Source organism: Schistocerca cancellata, chromosome 4 (assembly GCF_023864275.1).
Source record: "Schistocerca cancellata isolate TAMUIC-IGC-003103 chromosome 4, iqSchCanc2.1, whole genome shotgun sequence".
Classification (NCBI taxonomy): Eukaryota; Metazoa; Arthropoda; class Insecta; order Orthoptera; family Acrididae; genus Schistocerca; species Schistocerca cancellata.
Window position 1 is genome coordinate 593,936,786 of NC_064629.1, and position 9,918 is coordinate 593,946,703.

General features: G+C 40.3%; 1 protein-coding gene across 2 annotated transcripts in view; it reads right to left on the reverse strand.

The window, feature by feature from the left end:
- Positions 1–8,340, reverse strand: part of LOC126185198 (protein FAM214A) — a 240,625-nt gene extending 232,285 nt beyond the window's left edge. Inside the window, exon 1 of one of the 2 annotated variants that reach the window (XM_049928074.1) lies at positions 8,142–8,340. The gene's annotated coding sequence lies outside the window, so the exon portion shown is untranslated. Of the gene's footprint in view, positions 1–7,449; positions 7,763–8,141 lie in introns of those variants that run through there. The other variant, XM_049928075.1, reaches the window with a different exon arrangement.
- Between the last annotated feature and the right edge of the window lie 1,578 nt (positions 8,341–9,918).

Genomic DNA, 9,918 nt, shown 5'->3' on the forward strand with positions numbered 1-9,918 from the left:
ATTTTGTTTTCAAATAAGATTTGCAGACGGCAAGACTTCGGTCATGGATATACTTCATTTTGGACAGATCAACTCTAACTCCTCTGATGAGAAGAGGGGGAGGGGGTTAATGACGGTTTTTTAACAAAAATCAGAAAATGTTAAAGTATCAATAAGGTGCAAAAAGATTTACGTTGACTGCTTTATTAGTTTAAAAATAGTAAAAATCGCTTATTTTATAGACTGATTGAGGAGAATGGTCTCCCACATTTTTAGCATCAGTAAAATTCTCCATACTGTTTCACTTGTAAAAACGTGAAACTAAAAAATTTCTTTCAGATGATAGCTTTTCCACTCTGTTCCTCAGAGTCATGAGAAGCAACCCAAACAAAAGAACAGTGACGAAACTAACCGTAGCAAAATCTATTGTGCTTCCATTCTTGTTAATTGCTCTACAATTTTAATTTAAAAAACAAGCAATGGAATTAAGTAACGCTGTGGAATATAGAGTACCTATTTTTTTCGGAAACTAATCCAGTGACATCTCCCAATCACCTAAACTCTAGGGTGTGACAATTTTAATTGTTTATTTATCAAAGCATATGTCACACTTTCACTGCCGTGATAGTGCTTGCAGAAAATGTTTCCTGGTTCTGTCCGTTTTAGAGTAAGAGAAAAAGTAATTTACCGAGTTCATGCGCGAAATACAACGAAGACGAGCGTGTGCGCTCGCTGTGTGCTAGCGAGCGGCCAGCCGCTAAGTCTCATCCCCTTATACCCCCTCCCACTCTTCCTCCCAACAGTTCCAGTCTTTCACTGTCAGCTGTGTTGGTTGCCAAACCGTGACGCGGAAATGAAAGTACTGACAACGTAGACGCGGAAACGTGACACAGGAAGAAGCCATGTGTAGGGCAACCAGAGGCATGGCAACGTAGCATCTGGAGCGCGCAGCACGATGTGCTTCCTTGGCCTTTGTTCAAAGCACCGCTGTGCGTGGGTGTCTGCGAACAACGCGTCCTAGAGTCCCCAGTTGTCAGCTACACCAAGTTAGCTTTTTATTGAACTAGCTCCTCACAGTGCTGTACACAAATTAGATACTCGCCAGCCTAGTCCAGGCGCGCACGGTGTGTTCTTGACACTAATTCTAAACTGGCGACGGTATTTTGGGGGTCAAATGCTATTACTGCCTGGGCACGTCCGGGATAGGAGACTACATAAAAAAGTAGATAGAATTCAACTCTCATTGAGATAAACCCGCACCGAATTTTTGCTCGTTGACTGAACAATCCAAGGTTAAGTCAACGATCTGCAAACAATGAACTAAAGGTTCTGCAAATCTCTGCAATTATTTTTATGCCTATAACATCAAACTTCAGTACAATTTTGACGGAGATCATGCGGTAAGATATTGCTATGGAAGCTATTTATTTCGCGTATTGCACCTCTGGTACCGGCGTATGCTTCGATCCGTATCTCTCTTCTCGTATTTTATGTCTTGTTTACTTAGCATAAAGTGGATTTCTGTCGTCCAATTATTCCCTTTCTACGTTCATATTGTGTGGAGCTTTATCAAACATTAACTTCAGTTTAGGACAGTCTCTTCGCATGTTAACTACGTGTCAAATTTGGCAGCCTCAGATCAATTTAAGTAAGATGAAAACAATTCTATTTGTTTTCCTAGTCCTTCATACTCTGTTTATCGTTGTTGTAACATGATCACCCAGCTCCCAGTCTACGAACATATCTAAGCTGTCAGATCTGTTTGTGCTAGAAAAATTTTATTCCGAGAAACCTTGAGCGAGTTCATTGACAAGAAGACACACGAAACTATTCCGCAGAAAATGCTCCTGGCTGCTCTTTGCTGGCATATTTAAATCTTATTTTTTTGTAACAGTCTAAGTTACAAACATGAGCTAACCATAACACAAAAATATTTAGCTGAAATATATGATTTGTACAATAAATACCACATAAGGATCGTTGTATGTTCAGGCTGAACATTTTGTGTGGACATAATTGCCAATGAGGTTTACGCATAGAAGTATGTTGCACAAATCGTAAATAAACCAATGCAGCTATAGTTCACTATAGGAAGTAATCTCCTAGACCACTTACGATTTTTTCGAATATACTGCATGGTCGTTAAAATATAAAAAACCACAAAAATTACTGATATAAATATGACCTCTGCAGAGTAATTTCTTTACGTACCCGAAGAAAGTCATTTGGTAACTACAACGCACATAAGCACAAAATCAAAACTAAGAAATTTAATGATTGTTTTTGTACATCGGCGAAAACGAGAAGGCCAATCGCTAATCATTTACTGAAAGTGCGTCAGGTGCAAGGCACAATGCGGTAATCTAGCTTCTTAGCGACTGGCCTGTAGACACCTCTAAGCTTCGAAGAAAACTAAAAACATCTTCACATTAGAGCTACCTCACTGCGACTGACTTTCCTCATATTACAGGTATATGCAGGTATTTCAGGTAGGAAAAGGTTATTTTAATGATATTTTTATTTCAACTTGCAAAATAGCTTTATTTAACATATCACAGTAGAATTTCACGTGTATTTCCTTCTTCTTTGGGTAGACCAGTGAACTTCAGCAGCCGGCTCCAGCTGTTGGGTGGACCTGTTTTCATTTCAGCTCTTCATCAGGCAATGTCAGTGCTTAGGCTAAATTCAGACAGTGCACCGCAATTCGAAAACCCGCAGAAGCCCTGTGAGCCCAAATTCTGCCATCTTCACCTGCAATGGTGCTTCGGCTTTATGGAGATCGCAGGAGGATAGGACGCAGCTATTTACATGCTACTTGTGGAGGGTGGTCTGGAATTACAGAAAGAGGTAAGAGCTCCGCTGAAATTGCAGAGAAGAGTACTTCATTACTTCCTGTTGTATGGAGGAAGCCTACAGACTGCAACTTTTAATTGCGTGTATGTAACTGGAGTTTATAGAAGGTTTGCAGAAGGAACAGCATCGTGCGTACTATCAGAGATACTGCTCACATGACGAGGTGAGATGTTGAGAAAAGGCAGCTGATTTCTGTTCTGTCGACACCGACATCACAGACTGAGCACTTGTGCCCTCATTTGTGAACGATGCTGGGAAGACTGGTGGTATTAAGTGAGGGACTGACTATTATTGCCAGGAATGATCAAGGAGGAAACATAGCTCAAGTCAAGATGACCAGTGTGAAAAGGGGGCAAAGCAAAGTATTGGCGATGAAGGGTCCGGGTAACTGGTCGCGCGAAGTACAGTCCTTCCATAGCTTCACTGTGCCCCGGCCCAATACCTGTAACACAAAAAGTCCTCAGATATTGCAATCAATCTGCTAAGCTAGTGTCGCTGAAACCACGAAAATCGAGGCAAGGAAACTACAGAGAAAACTTGCCTCCTAGCAGTTGATATTGGGTCAACCAATATAAGGACGCGCGCTGGAAAAGTCGCTGGTGCATCAGTTACCAAAAAAGCCTAGCAAACCCATTCTCAGCTACTCTGCCTCATCATACTTCGATTACTGATTTATAAAGAATTACTGCGTCTTGTCTCCCATTCCCCCTTCTCCGCCTCAATAATATACTTACTTTGTGAAGAACAGACATTTCAATCGAATCCAACCTTTCACATAAAAGAGGTGTATCATTGTTTACCAAACAATGCGGACGATGCGCTCGCTGCTAGAACCGGCGCATCGGGTCTTTGTTATCGGGCGTTGACCTCGGGTCACGGACGGAGGAAGCAAGGCTAAGCGAGCCGGACACTTAAGTTTAAAACGCAGGGCACCGTACAAGCAGGGTCAACTTAAGAGTGTGCTCCTTATAAGTGATGTACGTTACCAGAAGAAAAAAAAAATCACAATCTTTTTTTTCCAAGCGAGTGGCTGATGTTATCCTACAGTAGCTTATCGGAAGTTGCCTAACGAGTGCACAGAACAAAAATTTATCTCGCAGCCTATCTATATGTTTAATTTCTAAGCTCCGTTGATTGGCCTAAATTGTTTTTTGACAAGCTGATAAGGTTATCATGCGAACATGGCTATTTCCAGATGGTCCAATTGCCTTTCTTAGTTAGCATGTGACTTACAGACCTCGGCATGTTTTTGTTGTAGCTGGTAGGTCGTCCTACTTCTCTGCCACAGATCTTCCTGTGCAAACTAACCATAATCTAACACTACCCTACAGCTATTATTATTGTGTCAAACAGTCGCACAGTTATTACACCTTAGCACTGAAATTACAACAACGGTTCCGTGACATTTGAGATTAAAAATCCACTAGCCATTTCTAAGCGCTACAGAAATCAAATCTTAACGGCTCAGTGTAATTCAGACTTTACAAAATCCCAATTTGTGACGACCCGGAAGTGCTCAAATCCTATTTGGTCGCAGTAACTTTATTATAATGAAATCAGTACTTTAAATGCTTGGACCGCGCGTGAGCACCGTATTACACAACACGCCGCTGTAAAGATACATGGTTCTCGTCTAAACTGAAGACTTTAGCCTACATACTATACAGTAGGTGTCAATCCTTATAGTATTTTCCCGTCCTACGCCGAGAAGTTGAGTGTACCATATGCACAGTCTCTCAGCAAAGAGAACTCTTTTGTATTTTCTATATTTCTTTTGCAGTTTTTTCATCTACCAGTAGAAATTATTTCAGTTAAAGCTCTGGTCATAATAAATATTACTGTATTTGATTGGGAGGGTATAAGTAAATGTCCCAGCTTCTGTACTGTTATACCGAGTTTTTTAAAAACTCGGTCAGTTTCACGGAAGCTAAATAAAATATGAAATTAGCTTTTCCAGTGAGGCAGCCGTGAAAATGAAACCTCACCGACCAACGACTACAATTTAATTACGCTTCCTCTAAAAGACCTGCCATTTCGGTACTTTTGCCGTGGTTGCCGAGAGAGCTGAGTTTATCATCTGCAGGAAAACAACAGTGACTTTTCCTATCCACATCAATGAGTACTAATGATACAATTGTATTTGAAGTGATCCTTTGAATCCATAGCATTCAATACTCAAATCTCTAAACAGAAACCCAATAAATTGAACATTTTGAGTTATGATTCTCAGAATACCTGCTTCACAATTTTCAAACTATATAGTTATCACAAATCTTAATTCCAGGGTGCACGATATTTTTATCATACTATGAAGTTACCTACGAAAAATTCTATTAATAAATTTGTCCGCCAAAGCTGATATAAATTAAGAAAAGAAAGCACTGCATTGGAAGACTGCAATGCATGGTTCCTAGAGACAATAGCAACAATTCATGACCATATGTATAATTTGCTAATTATCTATGAATAAATGTATCAACCATATAATGATACATTAGCAACCATGCAAATCATGTCTCGGACCTGGGAAACATGTTTCAGCTATAACAAGCTAATATTCGCAGCCGCTATCATGCCACTCTTATTTTGTGACAACAGCTGTTTATGCGCAGAGAGCCGTGAAGGTATAACTCACTTCAATCTTCGTCCGGATTTTCCAAAGAGGTAACTACTGTAAAACCATTTTTTTTCCTTTCAATGCCAATAACTGCAGTTGTTCGTCCAATGTAGCTAATTCCGGTATACATTTCGTTCATACAGACTGGGACGTAATCGCTCAAGAAAACTTTATAGCTTTGCAGTCCTTAATCCTCGTTTGCACGACATTTTTAGTCAAACCATATCAGTGAAAAATATATCTGGGGGTTGAGTTCGGCACAAATACCATGCAACAGGCTGAACATAGAAATTGATTTATTCAATATTTTAGATTTGTTGCCATACAACAGCAAACCGAAAATGTTGATTAATTATTAATCGTTCAGCTACAAAAACATGGGAAAAATCTTATTAAGCATTGTACATACTTTAAAAATCGTAGATGCTATCTAAGTGGCAGAAATAATTCACTCTAATCTGAAGTAGCGTGTGTTTAGTGCATTTTACCCTCAGCAACGATTTATTTTCAACTGTTTATGCTAACATAATGACACGAAACATTGTAGTTCGCTGCAGTCAGACTATGCGTGTTGCCAGGCGGCAACATAATTCATTTATGAGTGGTTTCCTTGACATAATAGGCAAATTTACGGTTTGTTGACAAAAGGCAACATGCAATAGAGGGATAAGATGGCACAAAAAAATTTCAACCTTTAGGCAGTTTTTTAATGTTAAGGCTTTAAAGGCACAAGAAAACCTATACACTAACCCGTCAGTCTTGATTGTTAATGTCAAAATTTTAAAAAACTAATCGTGCAATATGTAACACGTTAGCATCGTGTCTGACTGTAATCTACACTTATCAAAGACTATTTGCAGTGATATGGTCTGGTCGCAGCTCCAACTTACATTTTCAGAAGTGGATTGTGGTAAATTAAGTGGAACATAAGCAGCACAAAGAATTACTTTAGTGGTGTAGTCTTCTCACAGTTAATTTTTATTTCTTGCGCTTTATGATTGGTAAGAATTCTCCAGTGACTTCGATTTAAGACATAATTGCTGCATGAAGGCTAGTCACCACTGATTCACAATACGATAAGGCAACTTTTCATTTTCGGATAACGGTAAATATGAAAATAATGAAACCAGCATAAAGGTTTTAATAGTATGAACAAAGAACTGCAATCAGCCCGTGATTTCGATTTCACCCACAGCCACAACGGATCTAACTCCAAAATTTTCAAGCTGCCAATTTCCATACGGTAATTTTCGAAAGTTAACGCAGCCGATAATGGTCGTACGGTTACGGACAAGAAATGGCCGGAAGCGAAGCATTGTCCCAGCGATCAATACGTAACATTGCGAGCCCAGGCTCCACAGCTATTTATACACACGCGAAGTTGGTGCCAAAAGTGTTGCGTAGTTCCAACTATATGCAAACACGCTAATGTCCTTCGGGCAGGGCAGCACGTGCTAGCTTCGTGAAGTATATTTGCGAGTACCCGTGAAAACAAAAATGGTAACTTACCCGCCGAAGCAGACGAACTCTGCTAAGAACATACGTAGCAGTATCTACCTATTATTTGCAATTACTTACAGTCAAGGATCTATCAAACAGTAGCTCTTTTATAGCAATGTTTGAAAAAGTACGCGCTGTGCTTTTCCGGAACCTAGGTTCACTTTACACTAAAAGAAAGCGGGAGCTAAAAATGTCAGTACTTCCATAAAATTACGGTATTCCACAGACATTAATGAGAATAGTTTTTATTATAAAAGTTAAATGTTTCCGTACCACACGCAGATTTTAAATAGGTTATTTAAAAACATCTCAAGCTGTCACTTCTCAAAACACAGACACGACTACTATTTCAGTGGCTAATTATATGTTGGTTTATCAATAGCAGCATAAACACTTGACGAGAATCATGCCTACCATACTAAGAAACGAATTACACGGACCTGAAAGAAATTCAGGTAACGTAGCTAATATACTGAGTAAATCTTAATCTCAGAACTTACCAATCACGAAAACAGGGCGTTTACATTGTTTCCGCAAGTGAAGGAGCCACTGCGAAACGTCGTGTCAGCTGTTTGTTCCTTCTAACCTGGGTGTACGCAGAGAGGGCGAATGAACACTAACCTCTCAATGCGCAAGATCTATAAAAATCCCTAAGTTGGCTGTTGCCACAGCTGGAAAGACAGCAGGATTGTGGACGCACACCTAAACTCCATCTTTCGAAATCGGTCTGACAACGGTGGCAAGTTGTATGACGACGTACGTGGCAACACAAAGAACTAGCCTGCACACACACACAGCTGATTCCCGCAAGGCCGCTGGGCTAGGCTCGTCCCCAGCAATACACTCGATCAATGCTCAACAGCTGACTATGCTACGCATTGAAAAATCAGCTGTTATGATGTATGAATTTTGTAGGATACCACATGTAGTAAATTTGTATCACCATACGTTTAAAACTACAAGCCACACACAAGTTTCGTCGTCGTTTATACATAAAATTAATATACCGCAACCAAACAACAACACAAGAAGGGCTAAACATGCACACAGAAGGAAAAACATCTTCGTGAACTGCATGTAACAGTTGAAATGAACCTAACTTGGGCATTCTGCGTGAAGTACAGTTCAAAACAAAGAATTATTATGTTTTTGCATGTGACAAACAAAGATATTTCACAGCTTTCGTACTTACCAAACATGGGTGTCGTCCACTGCCCTGTGGTAGAACGCTTGCGAGAGTTTCGGATGGAATAATATAATACTCTACTATAGAGTCAGTAGTTGAAACCCGTCAGGTCACACGTCCATACCCACAGCTGCTGTGCACGACGTATTCTACACAAACGCAGCTGGATTTCTGTTGCCAGGCGAAAGCTGGCTGCGCAGTGCGGGAAACATAACAAACGTTAAGACAGTTTAGCCCACTTTGCTTCAGGCGTTGCGAGTTTCTATATGTAAAGGTATCTTTGTTATAAGCATTTAAAATGTTTTAGTGCTTCTTTCTTCAAGGTGAGGTACAACAACAGAAATAATTGTCCGTTCACAAAGTACATGGTTAAGTTGGTAAGACTACAGCAGTGTTACTGCTAGGGACGAGACCACTTATCAGCTGTTTCCAAAAGTGACAGCAGCATGCGTGATTGGCTAGCCTACACGATGTGGGAGGGCGGGATGCTGTGGACTAGAGAGGGGGAAAACGAGGGGAAATGCACGCCCCGGAATAATCAACATTCAGCTTGACAGATGTGGCGTTGTGTCAGCTGATCATTAATTTTTCTTCGACGAAGCTAATAAGCGCTATGTCAAGGTAACTGAAAATAAAGGGAAGATGGCCTTATGACTCACGAATGCACGTCATAGTCTTAAAAACCAGCTTCTTGCGACAGGGGGTGCTTTTATTCCCTTTGTCGTGCCACACTGTTGCCAAGCGTAGCGAGAATTGAAGCTTCGGACGCCTGTGTGGAAGAATAACATTGTTGACTACAGCGAAATTCATTGCTCCCACCATAGGCTGAATTTTTGTTTGTCTGTTTGGTGTTCTGCAAAATGTACCTATCTACCCACAGAACATGGTGAGATCATATTTGCTAATACAAGACTGGAATTTCACCTCGTAAATTCGCTGTGAAGATTTTATATAATTCTTTAAAGAAAAGTTACACCAAGATGCACAAATCAGCTGTTTATTGTCGCTCAAAGCTCTGGACAGAAAGTAATTTAAAACTGCATGGGAATAGTTCTTCCGCTGTAACTGAACGCAAAAAAAAAAAAAAAAATTGAAAATAAATCATGTGAACGGAATGTATTAGAGTTAAACGAATTGCACTTTTGTTGCTATTTCATTCAAATCACAAGAGAAACTCCTGGTCAATGGTCATATGAGACAGCTTTTGGTCTATAGACAACAGTCAAAAGCAACTGTCATACTGGCAGCTTTCATATAGATACAGGTTCGTGCTGGATATTAAATAGTCATTGAATTTAGTTGTTTTAGTGGCATTTTCTGGCCACGACTTTTGATGAGATCATCTCTGGACTCACTGAGACAGTTGGCGCATTGGTTATGACAAATACGCTCCCATACTAGCTCCAAATGCCTTTCCAGCTATCACTGTATCACTATTATGGTCTAATGTGAGCTTGTCCTCAGTATCCACTGACCTCACCGCCGACGGGGTGCTAAGCATTACTTTTCCTCTGAGTTTTTCTCGGCGCGGCTAATTAAAAGTGCGATTCCACGTGTTCTGTCGAGTTGTTGTTTACATTTTCTGCAGAATAGCTCAACGACCAACCCATCCGTTTCTTTTTTTCATGTGCTGCGAGTTTTGCTGTTATGTCGACTCAATGGGGAAGAGATGTTCCACAATTAATCTTCCTTTTTCTTTTTTACAGAGGACTGCACGGATGCTTGGCATTACTCGTGTCCAATGCAGGAGCCTACCCATGGTCTGAAATACGGAAGGGGAATG